This window comes from Passer domesticus, chromosome 8, assembly GCF_036417665.1.
Source record: "Passer domesticus isolate bPasDom1 chromosome 8, bPasDom1.hap1, whole genome shotgun sequence".
In the NCBI taxonomy this organism is placed as follows: domain Eukaryota; kingdom Metazoa; phylum Chordata; class Aves; order Passeriformes; family Passeridae; genus Passer; species Passer domesticus.
This window is the reverse complement of record NC_087481.1, coordinates 47,905,252-47,920,137: the sequence shown is the minus strand read 5'-3', so window position 1 is coordinate 47,920,137 and position 14,886 is coordinate 47,905,252. Positions and strand designations below refer to the sequence as shown.

Genomic DNA, 14,886 nt, shown 5'->3' with positions numbered 1-14,886 from the left:
AAGAAACTTGTAGAACTGCTTCAATAGGCAAAAGAAGTGCTTTGATGGGTGCTGGGAAAAGAAATGATTAAGTCTACCCTAATGTTCATTTGGTACTGGCAGTTATCTCTTCAACAACCTGTGATGTTTATTTTCTTCAGAGATTTCCAATGAGCCAAACCATCTGTTGAAGTCATAACTGCTGCTACTACTAGAAATTGTTGGGAGGAAAAAGAATAGCCTTTCCTTCTCAGACCATCAAGGACTGAACCAGAGGCTTCCAGTCCTTATCACAAGATTTGCTTCAAAAATACCCCCCTCGTGCAGTCATTGTAGGGGAAAGGTGATGTGTCAGACCTGAGAGTTTTTTCCTACTGCTGTGACCTGACACCTACCTTTTTGCAGAGGAAGCAGCTTTCCCTGTGTGGGTTTGCTGGGAGGGAGGAGTGTGAGGACAGGGGAAATAAGACAAAAAATGAGAGGACAGATAATTTAGTGAACAGCTTATACAGTTGCAGCCATAGCCTGCTCTGGGGATGTGTGAAACAGGGGTAGAATATCACAGCATTTTGCTGTTCCTCATGGTGCTGCTGGAATTTGACTGTCCCTGCCTGTGCTTTTCATGGGGATAAACACCAATATTTGTGGCCCTGCTCTTCCAGCATTGACTACAGGAGCTACCTGGCTTTTCTTAATCCTTTAACCCCATCAGGAACAAATCTCACCAGAGACTTTTTGGACACTTTCTCTATCTGCAGGAAGTTCATGTACCATGAAAATGGGAAGACAGGGTAGCATTTATGCTAAACCAGGTAGCAGTGACAGCATGTTTAGTCCATGGAGGAACATTCTGAGACACAGAAACAGCAACACAACCTGACAGCCATCAAAGTCATTATCAGTTATCATTATGGCACCAGCCAGTAGCTTCAAGGACATCTCAAAAGTCCCTTTAATGGTGGATTTTTAGTGCCATAGCAGAAAGAAAGTGGATCTAAATTACCATAGAGATAATACTTGGATATTTCTGTTCCACATCTAAACACAGCAATGCACAAAACAAGATTTTTATTTTCCTGTCATTATTAGCCCTTTGAACACTACTTTGGATTAAGATGAGGACATTTTTCCTCATCCAGACAGGCCTCTCAAATGTCTTTGATAGGCCTTCTATTAATATGCAACATTATCCAGAATAAAATTGCAGTCTGCCACAGGCTCTGTGAGACAACATTGCAGGCTACAGATGACCCAGAAGCTGTAAATTACCCATCTCTCAATTAAGGAGAACAAAACAGGGCATATCCATGGAGCTGTCAAAAATACATGATGTCACAATGAGCTACAGAGCTCTGAAACCAAACACAGCATGAGGATATTCTAAAACAATTCCATAAAGATCTGCACAAACAGGAGCACAATTAATTATAAATATTAAACAGACACATAGCAGATCTTTTAAAATCCAGTAGAACTTCTTAAACTGAAGACAGTTGACATCCCTATTGGCACTGATCTTCACATTTGAAGATTACTCTAGATGTTAATAAATCTAGGTGGAAATTGCAACTGCTGAGCAAAAAGATAAAGAAGTTAAGCCCAAGAGACACAAACTCCATCTAAAGAGCTATTGAGCATGGCATTTACAACACGAATTTAAATCTTAAGGTAGTCAAAATTGCCTTTGTTTAAATTCAATGTGGGCTTTATTTGGTTTTTTGTTTGCTGTTTCTTTTAAAGAACTGACCATCAACATCAGAATTTTCCTTAGATGTGACTGCGTAGCTGAAATTCTATTTACAAAAAAGTTTGGAACAAAAGGGATTGGTTTTTTTGTCCTGTAATGACTTATTTCTAACTCTATTGTCAGAAAACAGGCATTCAAATAAAGACTACAAAAGAAACTAAATATATTCAAACAATTCTAAAGACTTAAGCTGAGACTGCCTTTCGCTATCAGTCTCCTGGGGCTTTCAGATTAATTTTACAGAATTGTTTAAGAATACACTGAAAATTGTTTTGTGTAGCTCCTTTTTCTTACAGTGACCAGTTATTTCTAATCCTGTGTCCAAAATAATACAGTCGACCACTCTCAGGGTCGACTTGGATGGGCAAGAAACAGTGTCAGTGTTTTTTAAGTCAGTTATGTTAGTAACTGACTGCATTAGAATTAATTTACTTTTCCAAAATCACTATTTTCCCGCCCATCCTTCTTTCCTTTCCAAAGACACCATAATAGGAATCTTTGGAAATTGTTGATCAAATTAAAGGAAGCTTGGTTCCCTCAACAACTTAACCAGAAACATTCTCTCTACTTCAAGTAAAACTTTTTTTCATTTTATTTTCTGACTCATTTCATCTCCAGAGACAAGCTTTCTCTACTGCTTCCATTCCTGGTCCAATGTTTGCAAATTCCTGGGAAATGAAATTAACAGTGAGCTCCTCTCTGACATCAATCCAGCTATGCTGCTCTTGCTCTCTTGACTGGTGTTTTTGGGGGGGATCAGATGAGGGAAGATTCACTCAGATAGCAAGGAAGCAAATTAAAGGGTGAGCACTGTGGACTGAGCCAAAGTCTGGGAAAGTTGATGAGAACTGCTCTTCCATTGCCTACTGCTTCCTACATTTTGTATAAGCTCATTAATGATCTTCAGTTGATACTGGTTGAATGGTAAAATAAAATAAAATATCCACTGAGCTTTAGAGCCCAGCTGCAAGGAACTAATTATTTTAATGTATTCTGTACCTGGTGTGTCATGGGAAATCAGCAAAGAAAAAAAGGAAATCCCTAACTTACTGAAGTGCAGTAAACCTCTCTCACAATGACAGCCATAAACAGGCTACAAGTTGAGGACCTGTGGTCACTGTGGCCCTACAAGCTTTGTCATAAGGCTTCAAGAAGTGTTTTCGAAGACATCAACTATGAGGGAAACTTCTCATGTAGCTTAGAAAGTTTTCTTTAGAGCTCAGCCCTCAGGACAATTACATCTCAGAGCACCTTAGGGGGCTTCTGCCAATAGAGGCTTGATTTGCTGTCCATCATCAGCTTGCTGTATTTTCTTGGAAACTTTCCTTTAGGCTGACTCATTATTTTGCAATATGCCCTAAGGTGACACATGTCTATTTGGGTAGCAACGAGGAAAAGACATTGTGACTGAAGAGATTCGGTACAGAGTTTTGGTAAAGCATCAGAAATTGAGTTTTGGGATAAATTGCTTGCATTTCAGGTGCAGAATCAGATTTGGTTTAGAACATTCTTTTTATTTAATTTTCTCAGCCAGAGGAGAATCTCCACCTTTGAGAGATGTATTTCAATTTGTCTGGCCACTGGATAGCCACCAACACAATTGTGTAAGGACATGTCAACCTTCATCTCTCCTTGTTTCCAAGGACAGTCTACCTGGTAAGAAAGAAATAGACTTAAACAAGAGTATAAATACTATGATGTTTGGAGGCTGCTTTCCAAAGCCATTTTTTTCTGCTCTTTCCAAATCTCTGTAATCTCTATAATTGGCAGAAACACAGAAAATCCACCCTGTAGAATATATATATGACTTGCTAAACCTGTTTGATCCACACTTCATTAAAATATCTATGTGTAGCATTGAAGGAATCCTATGTTCTATAGGCCACATTTACATGATTTACAATGATTTTTCATAACCATATTTTATTGTTATTAAACGGTTGGTATTATCTTGACATGCAGTGCCCTTTGTGACATGCATGCAGCAGCACATTCCTATGGGGAAATATCCCACACAGTTGTTTTCTAAGGTGAAGCAGGCTGGAGGGACTCAATTGTCACACCAGTTGTTACCACCTCTAATTGCTTTCAAAGATTCATGTCCTGTAATGATCCAAGACAGTCCTGTTATCTCCTTGCAGTGATTGATCTGAAACATCTGTCACCTATATTCTCCTGGCTAAGAGAGCTATTTTGCTCAGGAATGATGGGGAGAGCCAACATTGTCATTGAGTTACAGTATGTTATGCATACAAAATCAAAAATGTCATGCAGCAGTCTCCCATTGAAAATTTAATGGTATCTGAACTGAAGCCAGTAGCATTTTGTTTTGCATGGTGTCAGTGTAAACATGTTTGTTTACAAGCCTGCTGCTCAGCAGTCTGACGTGGCAAAGCATCAGCACAGGATGACAAAGTGGAACTATTTTTTGATGACTCCAACTTCTGCCAAATCATTCCTGCTCTGAAAGAGAAGGACAGATTCAGAACCTGCCCCTTTTTGCTAGTTTAAATAATCTGTTAATTACTCTTCCTGTTTATTACTTTGCAGAGTCCAAGTTCAAGAAATTAGATTGCCTGGAGAAACTTCCCATTGACCTCAAAGCATTTGTTAGACAAGCTTCTGCACAGACCCAAACTCTAATACACCCATATGTATCGAATTTCTTACTTTGCTATAATGAGGAAAGCATGGCAAGGTATTTGTAATGTGTAATTAGTAAAGACAAGCTGGCTCCTCCAGATTAAATAATAACTGAAGGCCAGATTGTAAACAGAAGTCATTAAAGCCATTTGGATTTGCATTACCTCAGAAGCTAGCTCTGGTACAAATTTTGTCTTCGGTTCCAAATCAGGCTGACACAGCTTAAGGAGAATTGGCATTTGGTTTGTTATTTCCCTGTTCACCTTTTCACATTATGGAGAGAACAGGAGAGGAAAATCTGGAGCTGATTTTTTCTGGCCTGACCAAAGGCTTTGCCTCACATGCCTCACTGTCCATATTCCAATGGACAGGCATGAATTTGACAGTTTTTTTGGTTATACAGAACTAGTCAGAAATTTCCAGCTATTTGCTTAAGAGAATCAAGATTATCTTTAAATACTGATTGATAAAAAAAAAAAAGACTAAACTCCAGAAATTTTTTTTGTTCATGTGTTTGTTAGTGTATGTGTGTGCTCATGTGCATGCATTTGAAATTTTCCTTGAGAAAGTAATGTATATTTTAACATATCAAACAACTTTAGAATTCTACACATATGAAGACATAGGGAGATATTAGCTTTGATCTTTGTTTTGATCTTTGTATCTCCTTGTAGGGGCCACAGGGAAATCTGCACTTGCTTTATCCATCACTTCCCCATGACTATTGGAAGCAAGGAAACCCAGTTCATATCAAACTTCTGTAAATGAACACCATGACACATTTTCCATCAAAGTTGAGAAAATGTTGGACTTTAGGGTAAGAAGCTGTCATGGAATTGGTACACTAAGAGAAGTATGCATTTCATGGATAGGAATCACAATATTGTACATTACAAAGACAGCAAATACCAACAAAACAGGTTCCTGAAACACACACACACACTTTAATGAGAACTCAAGGAGTGCTGCTGAAGTGGTGCTTCCGTGTGTTGGGCAGGTTTTGCCCAAAGGCCCAGCTGGAATGCTGAGGTCCCTGGCCATGCCCAGCCTGTCCTGCCGTTCCCATACCCGCGCTGTTCCCGCTGGCACCGCGCGGCGTGAGCGGCTCCGCTCGGGGCTGGCAACCATGCCCTCAGCCCAGAACATGTATTTTAATGAACGTGGGGGGAACGTTCAGTTCTCACAACGCTGGCAAACACTCAAGGTTTTGTCTTGCTGCTGAACCCCAAGGGGCACATACACACCCCCGCATCCACATTCAAATATTAACCCATGTCGAAGCAGCAATGGGCTTTGTTTTATTCTGCAGGCTGAGTGGCTGCAGAAAGGCACCTGATGATGTCAGGGGAGCTTAGGGGGAGAGTCTGTAAATGGGTCTGACAGTGCGTAACAGGGAGAGTGAGAATCTTTTCTGCTTTATTCTGGCTTTGATGTTTTAATGTTTGATATTATTGTAAGGGAGCCTGAAATGCAAAGGGAGGCTTTTGTGAATATTTTTAGGCCAGAGAGACAACTCAGTTCCCTATTGCTGGGTCAAATGGTGTGGGAGCTCTGCAGTAGAGCAGCATGTTAAGCAAAAGCAATATAAGCACATCCTTCTTTCTCCCCCACTCACTCTCTTTTTGCTTTTTTAAAATTTCAATTTCAACTAAGAATGGACCACTGATCAATAGCCAGTGGTTAAACACCTAATGAAGGAACACAGAAGGAGCAAATGAACTATTAATGGACATATGCACAGAGGGCTGGCCTCTCTGAAACCCAAGGCTCAGTTTTCAGTTTCCATGTTATGAAATCCCACTGTTGAGGCCAGATATTCAAAACACATGTGGCTTCATTGCAGCAACTCATTTCACAGTAAATTTTCAAGAGTGATCATCACCCAAAAGAGACAGAAAAAGAATAGATGCAAATTCATCTTGTAGTGCATTTTACCCCACAGGCAAGAAAAATGGACTAGGATAGACCATTAGATAAATCAAAACACGGCGCAGTTTTGCTTCACTTCACTGAAAGATTGATAATTTTGGGTACCTGGGGGAGACTCTAGTCCTGTCCATGTATCTGAGACTTCCTTTCCTCATCTTCACCACTCTTTCCCCATTTCTAGCAAGAGCCAGACCAGAAATATAACCATACCTTCCCTTCTGCTCCATTTGGGTAATTTCTGGCAGGCTGAAAGGATGTCAGGAGGGCTGAAGGCAGCTCTGCAATGCCAGGAGTGAGCTGCAGAACAGAGTCTGCATGGGACCTGACCAAACTAACACTCTGGACTGTCAGAGTGTGTCCCAGCACATGTGGGAAGACAATAAATTACCTTCTTTTACCATCCCTCCCACATCTGCTGTAAATGTGAGGAAGCAGTCCTTCCTCCACAGCAGTGATCTTGAACAACTTATTGTCGTAAGGGGAACCTCACTTTGTGTTCCCCGCTGCCACGTTCTCCTGCAGCTGGGAAGAACCAATAGTTCTGAGAATTTAAATGATCACAAATCTCTATTCTTTAAAAACAAAACAAGCCCAGAGAAAATGGATGCATCTGAGCTGATGTGTCCTACAGCCAGAAATTTCAGCTAAAAGTATCTGTATCAAAATAGTGCAGGTAACTTTCCCCTTCACTGATGCTGAGATATGAGGCACACATGAGAAGACAGAACTTCAGAGGAATCACATTGCTCATGGGTAGTGTAGAGTGCTTTTATTATACAAGATTAGGGAAGTACTTATCAGCTGCTGAAAGCAACTCAGGAAACAAAGATAGTTAAAGGAGTTTATCCTCCAAGGAGGCAGAAAAATCAAAAGCAGTTTCCAGAGAAGATGAGCATGTAGATGTGTCCTGTCCTTCCTGACTGAGCTAAGCAAGGAAGAAAACAACCATTTTATTTGTATCAGACATATCTGTTTTCTCAGATGTGGCTGAAATACACATCTGCAATCTTCAATAGGAACAATAGCAGTAATTTCTTGGGTTTTTTGCAATTTTCCTGTTTCTCATGGCATAATCACCAGGGATCCTGATAGTTTTCAGGATGCAAACGCAGAGAAAAACATGCTTTTAGTGGCAAACCTTGGACAGACACAAAGATACTGTTTTTTCCCTTCTCCTTCAAACAGCACTGCCATACTGACTGTTCAACAGGCACAGCAGAGATCCCACAGTTTATGGCTGCATCCACAGTGACCAAAACTAACAAACTAGAGAAACTGCTCTCCAGTGAAGAAATTATCATATTATCATATTATCCAGTGGAGAAAATATCATATTAGCTTGGTGAGAAAGCTTTGTTTCTAAAGCATATGGTGCTAGCAGGGAGCAGTGCTTATCTTTGCCAATAAATGCTTTGCTTGTTAAACAAAATACAGTGGGGAGCTTCTGGTGAGACAGTGTGCTGCTAACAGTCATCTTAGGACTGGTTTACTTTTTTATGCTCTTCAGGTTGCCTAATGTGCTGAAGAAAGCTGAAGCCAGTGGCTACTCTCCACATGAACATTCAAGTCTCTTTAAAAATCAAATATTCATAAGATTTCTCAATTGAAGAGACAAGACTGGAAAGCAAAAGGACAAGGCAAAGAGCCCTGATAGGACAAAGACAGTTTGCCATGTCTTTCTGCCTTTGGGGTCCAATTGTGTCATCATTGTCCTTAAGGGCCAAAGTCTGCCCTTTATTTACATTAGAGGCTTATTTAGAGTTTCTCTCAGTTCAGTTTTTGAACAGCCATCAGCCTGTCAGACATTAGGATGATTGCACGTTTAATTCATCAGACTGTCACAGGAACCGTGTGCCCATGCACAGAGGGCCTGCAGACATCATGAGAAGAGAAGAAAGAATTAAAGGTTGAAAAATTAAACTAACACTCATTTAAAAGTAAGTGAAAGTTTTTAGGGATGTGCTTTGCAAAATGGTCCATATGTGATGATTATTGCATATGACCAAAAAAACCCCAAAGCAAACAAAAAGCCTAACAAACAACAAAAAAACAACGAAACAAACAAACCCTGCACATTTTTCCAAGAGGCAGATGAAGCTGTGCAAGGTTCCAGAGGAGCCATTATCTAATTTCACTGCCTACCCATGGGTCTGAGGAGACTAGTTCAGATGGAGATTTCTGTAATGTGATCACACATACAATTAACTGAGACAGCTCATCCAAGGCTTATTCCCAAATTATGCATTTTTTAAGAACAGGTCTTGGGGTCATATCTTGGACGTTTGAGTTTTAGATTTTTCAACCACTTGAACTTAAAAATCAAACTATAAATCAGCTCCTTCCACAAAACCAGCTGTGGATGGTTCAGGAACGTGGTGCTTTGACTTATATATTTCTCTGGTACAGTCACAGAAAATGAGCCAAGAGAGACTTCATTGCACTTTTATGTTGTGGCCCTCCAATGGCTGTGTGCTAATGTGGAAATAAACAGCTATGGATTTTATTTTTAGAGCTTTCCCTCTCATAATCCACTAATATTTGGTCATATTTCTCACACATAATCATGTGTTGTTTGTATCATTCACACAGCAAACACACAAACACAAAGTATTTTCCACAAAGTAGGGAAATTGAAATTCTAGTCTATTTAGAATTAAACTGAGTGTGGCTTCGAGTTCTAAAAATCAAAACTGTGGCAGCTTGCAACTATTGTCACATTTAATGAGCTAATGTCTGTACAGAGTTTTGAGCATCTCAGATATTGTATAAATTGTGTGTATTATAATGAATTCATTTGATTTCATGAAAAGCTGTACATTCCACAGTATCTAGTTTTGATGCATCTCTAAGGATTTATCTGAATTTAAAAGTTTTCCAAAGAAAGTGATCCCAAGAAACTCTCTTAGCATGGATGACATTTCTCCTAGAAAAGAAAGGAAGAAGAGAAAGCCAACACAAGTCAGCGGTTCTGTTTCTATACAGAAACAGCTCACAGTACCTCTCTGAGCTGTACTGAAAAAAGATTTTCTTTCCATTACTTGCGCAATATTTATGCATTTTTTTTGCATATATAATTGCAAGAAATTTATTATAATTGCCAGTGCGCACATAGCCAAATATTCCAAATATATTCATTTCCAGTATGTGGGGGAGTGCCCCAAGCAAACTTCCATAACCTGCAGCAAGCCAGGAGCTGTAACATCAGGTTACAGGGGGATGGCTGGACTGATAGTTCTCTCTTGCAAATATGGAAAAATATTTTGATGAAGAGTAAACAATCTTTGTGTTGGACATTTCCCACGTCTTGAGATTCCTGCATTAGCATTTAATAATGGGGTACCCAAACTCTAAATACAAAACAAAAAAAGTACATTCAAATTATTTTTACAGCCATTTTTAAAGCAACCTTTCAGTTTCCCCTGATCTCTGTAAATAAATAAATAAATGAATAAAAAGTTAATGGTCCTTGCTAATCTGATGGTATATTCCAGTCTTTGATCTCCATGAAGGAAGGATGATCAGAAAAGCATATAATGTATGTCAGAGTCTGACACTGATCGTGTTTGCATTGGTTCCTTCATTTACAAGATTATGCTCATGTGGCAACATTGATGGAGCAGCATTAAATAAGATAAGCTACTAGAATAGCTTAGAATGACATGACAGAATTTTTTTTTTGGTGAAGATGTGACTCAGAATATAAAAAAGCAAAAAACACATTGAAACTCATTCTAAAAATATGGTCTGGGGTTATTTATTTCCAAGTTAAGGCTAAGGATGGAGGAAAAGATACAGAAAGACCTTTTAATTTTCCAGTCTTTGAATATAGTTTGTTAAATATTCTTCAGGGACTGTGCATTCACTTTGCATCTCCTCAGTGAGCTATAGAAATCTATTTCTAAAGAAGAGCTCAAGCATGTTCTTAGCCCCAGCTGTCTCTGATACTGGGGAGCCAAACAGTCCCAAGCTTCAAAAATGCCATCTCATTCCACTCTGTCCCAAGAGCAGGGCAGCACAAGCAAGGAACAAATATCCCAGGCTTTCTTTTCCATTCTTTCTTTCTGCACTGGAGAAATAACAAAGTTGAACAGAAGGGCCAGGACCTCTACTGACTCCAATAGCCCTACAACTTCAACATCTAGAAACAGAACAAGAAGCATTTTCTCAAAGGTGAAATGAGGCTGTGGCTGTATTTTAGCAGAAAGGAAGCTGCCACAGAAGCTTCTTTCTCATCTATATCCCTGTCTATGTCTGACAGTCCTACAGCTCCAGTCTTCTCCAGCCCAAAGAAGACAAGTATTCCTTCCTCCTCCTCCTTTCCGAGAGCAGGATCAATGGAATACACCTGTATCATTAAGACCTTCTGCTTCCAGAGAAGAAATCTGCAAAGGCAACGTTTTTTATTTACTGAAGCTTTGCTGCTATGTCCTAGTTTATTCTGCGATGCTCCAGATTTAACTCATACTAGGGACACAGTAACCACAACTCCAAATAAAACTCTCTTCTATTTGGCTATCAGCATCTGGAAAACCATGTGGCTATTCCTGTATTTTGACCCTTTGAAGTCACAATTCAGTCCATTGCTCTAACTCCAAGAGAGAGACGCAGCTAACAGTTGTCTCACATTCACAGTTACAGTAACATTTCTCTACTGCAATGATTCTTTTGAAAACACAAAGGTTGTTATTGCACAGAACTTAATTATTTTAGGTCCTGCACCAAGACTGCATTAATTAACTATAGTAGAAACTGAGGACTGCTGGAAAAAACTCCATCTTCTCCAGCTTCACAGTCTTTGTCTCATATTATCATTCTCCAACACAAATTAAAAGTCACAAGGATATTTTTCACTTAAAGAAAGAAGTTTTTCTTTTCTTTCAAATCACTATCAAAATAAGACAATAACACATAAACCAAGTAGGAGGCTGAAAAACACCAGCACAGAAGCAATGAGTCACATTGTTCACCAGGATACTGATAGATACACAGCTATTACTGAGAAAAGCATAATGCAAAGCCCTAATCAAAGCAAAAATGCAGCTATTGCTGGGGTGGAACTGAACAGCAAAGTACACGTAAAGAGCAGCAGGAATGAAGACATATCACTGAAACTCAAGGTGAAAGAGAAATTAGGTTCTGCCATTACCCCAAATGGCAAAGTCTAGTTTGGGAAGGAGACAGTGGAGGGACATTATCATAGCTGGAGGCAGGCAGGGGTGCAGTAACATCCTTCTGTCACTTAAACACCATTTCCTGCAGAGGCCTCCAGTTCTGCAGGCTAATAGTTTAGTTCAGCAATCAGCTTGTGAGAAGAGAAACAACCCCTGAATCACTGGATTTTCCTTCAGTTCCTCCATTACCAGGAACAGATTCTTTGTGACTCAACTTAAACATGTGAGAAGGGGTGAGAACACAGCATGAGCAATTAGAGCTGCAGAACCTAAACTTTTATGGCCTGCATCTTTGCTATAGCAAAGAAAAGATTTAAAGGCACTGAGGGTAACTTAATCTTTTTGTTGAGGACAAAAACAATTTTCTCACTTGACATAATTCTTCACACAAAGCCAATCTAAATATATAGTTTATTACCATACCACTTATGGTTCTGAAGGAAACAGAAAGCTTAGCTATCTGGACATGATCAGTATCTCCCAGTTACAAGAAACAACACAAAAATCCAACAAAACAAGGAACTCTGAGAAGAATCTCATGCACTTTCCACCAGGTGCTGTATTTATTTACTCCCCACTGTACTCTCTACAATGCACAGGCCCTTAATGCAGGCACAGGAGACACAAATTGGAAATTACTCTTTGACCCCTTCAATTGATAGAATCATGTGATCTGAAAATTAATTCCCTGAGGTTTTCGTGCATGGGAATGGGAGTGCAAATTGCAGGTCTATTGACAAGGCCATAATCCTATTGCACAATTGTATCACTTCAGCTGAAATAATGTTAATATTGACAATTGACAATGGATGCATCACTGGGAGGGGGAGTGGGACACAAATTAAAATTAAGGCAATCTAATAATCAAACATTAATTCTGTAGCACTAGGATTCATTCTGTTGTAAGGTCTGTACATTCTGCTTTGTTTTTCATGCTACCAAAATATTTTAGAGTGTTTTTCTAGCAACACGAATGGGTAAAGGAATTTAAAATATCATTACCAACCTAATCAAAGTCTATGCTGTAAATCCACCCAATCATTCTCCTTGGATAACATTAAGCAACAATCACAATTACATTATTTGTTCATGACTTGCTGGATCCAGTTCTTGAAGGAATGTTCTTTCTTCCAAAGAGCTACTTTCCCATGGAAAGAACTGCTTGTAGCATCAACCAGGGTAGGTTCACCTAAGGACAGACTTCACTGGAGTGTGGCCTGTGGCTCTCATTGGTCTATATGGGACTCTCAACTTCACTGGAGTGTGAAGACAGCAAAAGTTTCTTGGTTGTTCTATAGGGATCATTTCTAAAGCCCAGAAACAAAGAAAAAAAATAGCTGAAGTAATCAATGTTGGAAGTGGAGCTAGATGATGTTGAAAAAATGCAAAGTATCCTTTACTGTTACTGCTGTTACTAAAATCATTATTACAATCACAGAGAAAGCTCAGAGGGAAAAGATCCACACTGCAGGCTGAAGCATTCAAGCAAGAGATAATGTTTGCATCAATCTTCATCTTTCCTGGCTGTTACTGACACCTCTGACAAAATCTGGGTTGATTTTTTCCCTTCTCCCTCATCACACACAACTTACTGGCACCTGGATGAGAACAAACCCCAGGTCAGAAGCTCGTGTAGCCTGCCCTGCAATATACAGGGCTGGAATCTGGGAATAAAGACCTTGGCTGATGAGGGCAAAGCACCTGCAATTTCTCTCACTTAGATTAAGCCCTGTGAAAAGGGTCTGGGAACATGAAAGGTGAAATGATATGATGACCAAGCAGATCCAGCCAACTCATTAGGCAATGCTCCATAGACCCTTTTTTTTTTTAAATAAAGCCCCCCCCTCCTTAATTTTCCACATTAAAATTGAATTAACATATCACATGAGCACATTCTCTAAAGCTCTGACATTAGTATGCATTTTAATAGCTAATTAAAAAACTTTCACCTCTTATAATTGCCAATAAATTCCATACAGGACCTTCTTTTTGAGCTCCAAGTCAAGAGGTAAAAGACAAAAGAAGGAAATGAAAATATGCAACTATTGAAACTCTAGACAAGAGACAGAAGCACAGATTTTCATGTTACCTTTTACTGAGGACCCACACTGGGAATCTGATATTCATTTCAGTCTAGCAGTCTTTCAAAGGAGGTATTTATATTTCTATTTTTGATTTCTGAATGTCACACTCACACTAATTTTTTATTTGATTTTTATTTGATTATTTCAGAAGCATAAAGGCTGAAATTCAGATTTGCTCATCTTTCACAGCTCCCATTGTATTTAACTGCACTGCAACCAGACAGGGCATTCAGAATAAGATTAGGGAGAAAAAATATTTAAAAGAGCTATTTCTGATTTTTCTCTGAATACAGCATTCTGAGAGGTTTTATGACATCACTGTGTGATGGTGACAGCTACTCATATTCCAAGAACACCTGAATATCTATACAGGTATCCATCTGCATCAGCTTTCTGAAATTTTCTCTGGAAACTCTGTATGCACACATTTCAGGTGCCAAGAGAGAGGAGCAAAGAATATGATGTTTACAGAGTTTACAGTGAGAGTTTATTTAGTAAAGTCCATTTTTCTCATGCAAATGAACAGAGAGCAAATAAAACAACAAAGGTTTTACAGATTAGTTCCTGTGATTTGATAGAACTGTTGCAGTTGGATTGTTGGTGTATTCACATCTTAAGAAGAATTTTCTTTATTCTTTGTGCCTGCTTGTACTATTTAACAGGTAAAAAAAAATCAATATTTAAGATATTATCATCTTCTCTTATCATCTGATCAAAACTGGTCCAGGAGCAGGAAGGTAAGGGAGACAGAGACACAAACATGCTGTGCTGACAAGCCTAGTTGCTTTAGCTGGGAAGGAGCTGATGCTATACCAAAGGCTGTAAAAAGGGTACTGATAGACTCTGGAATTCCCACATGTGAACCTTGCCCTGAATACATGAGTGAATATATTGAATATATCAGGCTTGGAACTGCTGAACTGAACTGATCTTTTTTTCTTTTTTTTTTTTTCTTTTTTCTTTTTCTTTTTTTTTGAAGCCAATGGATTCAACAACTACAGCAAATGGATTCAACACCTACAGCAAAGGCAGATTTCATAAAAGTCAGGATTCTAAACACTTGTGCAAAGAGAGCATAAGAAAAAACCAATAGTGAAGAAAAAGCACACACAGAGCACTGGTCCATAGCTGGCAAAAGGCATCATCAAGCTGGCAACCTGTGGGTTTATACCAGGCTCAGACTCCATGATTCAGGTGGAAAGAGAGGGCTTCCCTGCCTCTCCTTAGATTCAGATAAATATCCTTTTCAAGAGTGATTAAATACAAAAAGAAAACAGTATTAGAGTCTGTTCATACCTTGCACTGCAGAGAAAATTTAGCAGGAAAGGATATT

The 14,886-nt window shown here is 39.1% G+C and overlaps 2 long non-coding RNA genes across 5 annotated transcripts in view; one reads left to right on the top strand and one right to left on the bottom strand.

Moving 5' to 3' along the window:
* The first annotated feature begins 1,316 nt into the window (after positions 1-1,316).
* LOC135306782 (uncharacterized) lies at positions 1,317-14,829 on the top strand. Of its 4 annotated transcripts, none has more exons than XR_010367557.1 (5): positions 1,317-1,647; positions 3,257-3,382; positions 4,277-4,424; positions 5,044-5,186; positions 14,533-14,829. It is a non-coding gene; the product is annotated as an uncharacterized LOC135306782 (long non-coding RNA). The 4 variants fall into 4 exon arrangements; XR_010367554.1 differs by lacking the exon at positions 14,533-14,829 and adding an exon at positions 7,484-7,726; XR_010367555.1 differs by lacking the exon at positions 14,533-14,829 and adding an exon at positions 6,480-7,726.
* Positions 11,867-14,886, bottom strand: part of LOC135306781 (uncharacterized) — a 41,831-nt gene continuing 38,811 nt past the window's right edge. Inside the window, exon 3 of the long non-coding RNA XR_010367553.1 lies at positions 11,867-12,776. This is a non-coding gene — a long non-coding RNA (uncharacterized LOC135306781). The remainder of the gene's footprint in view (positions 12,777-14,886) is intronic.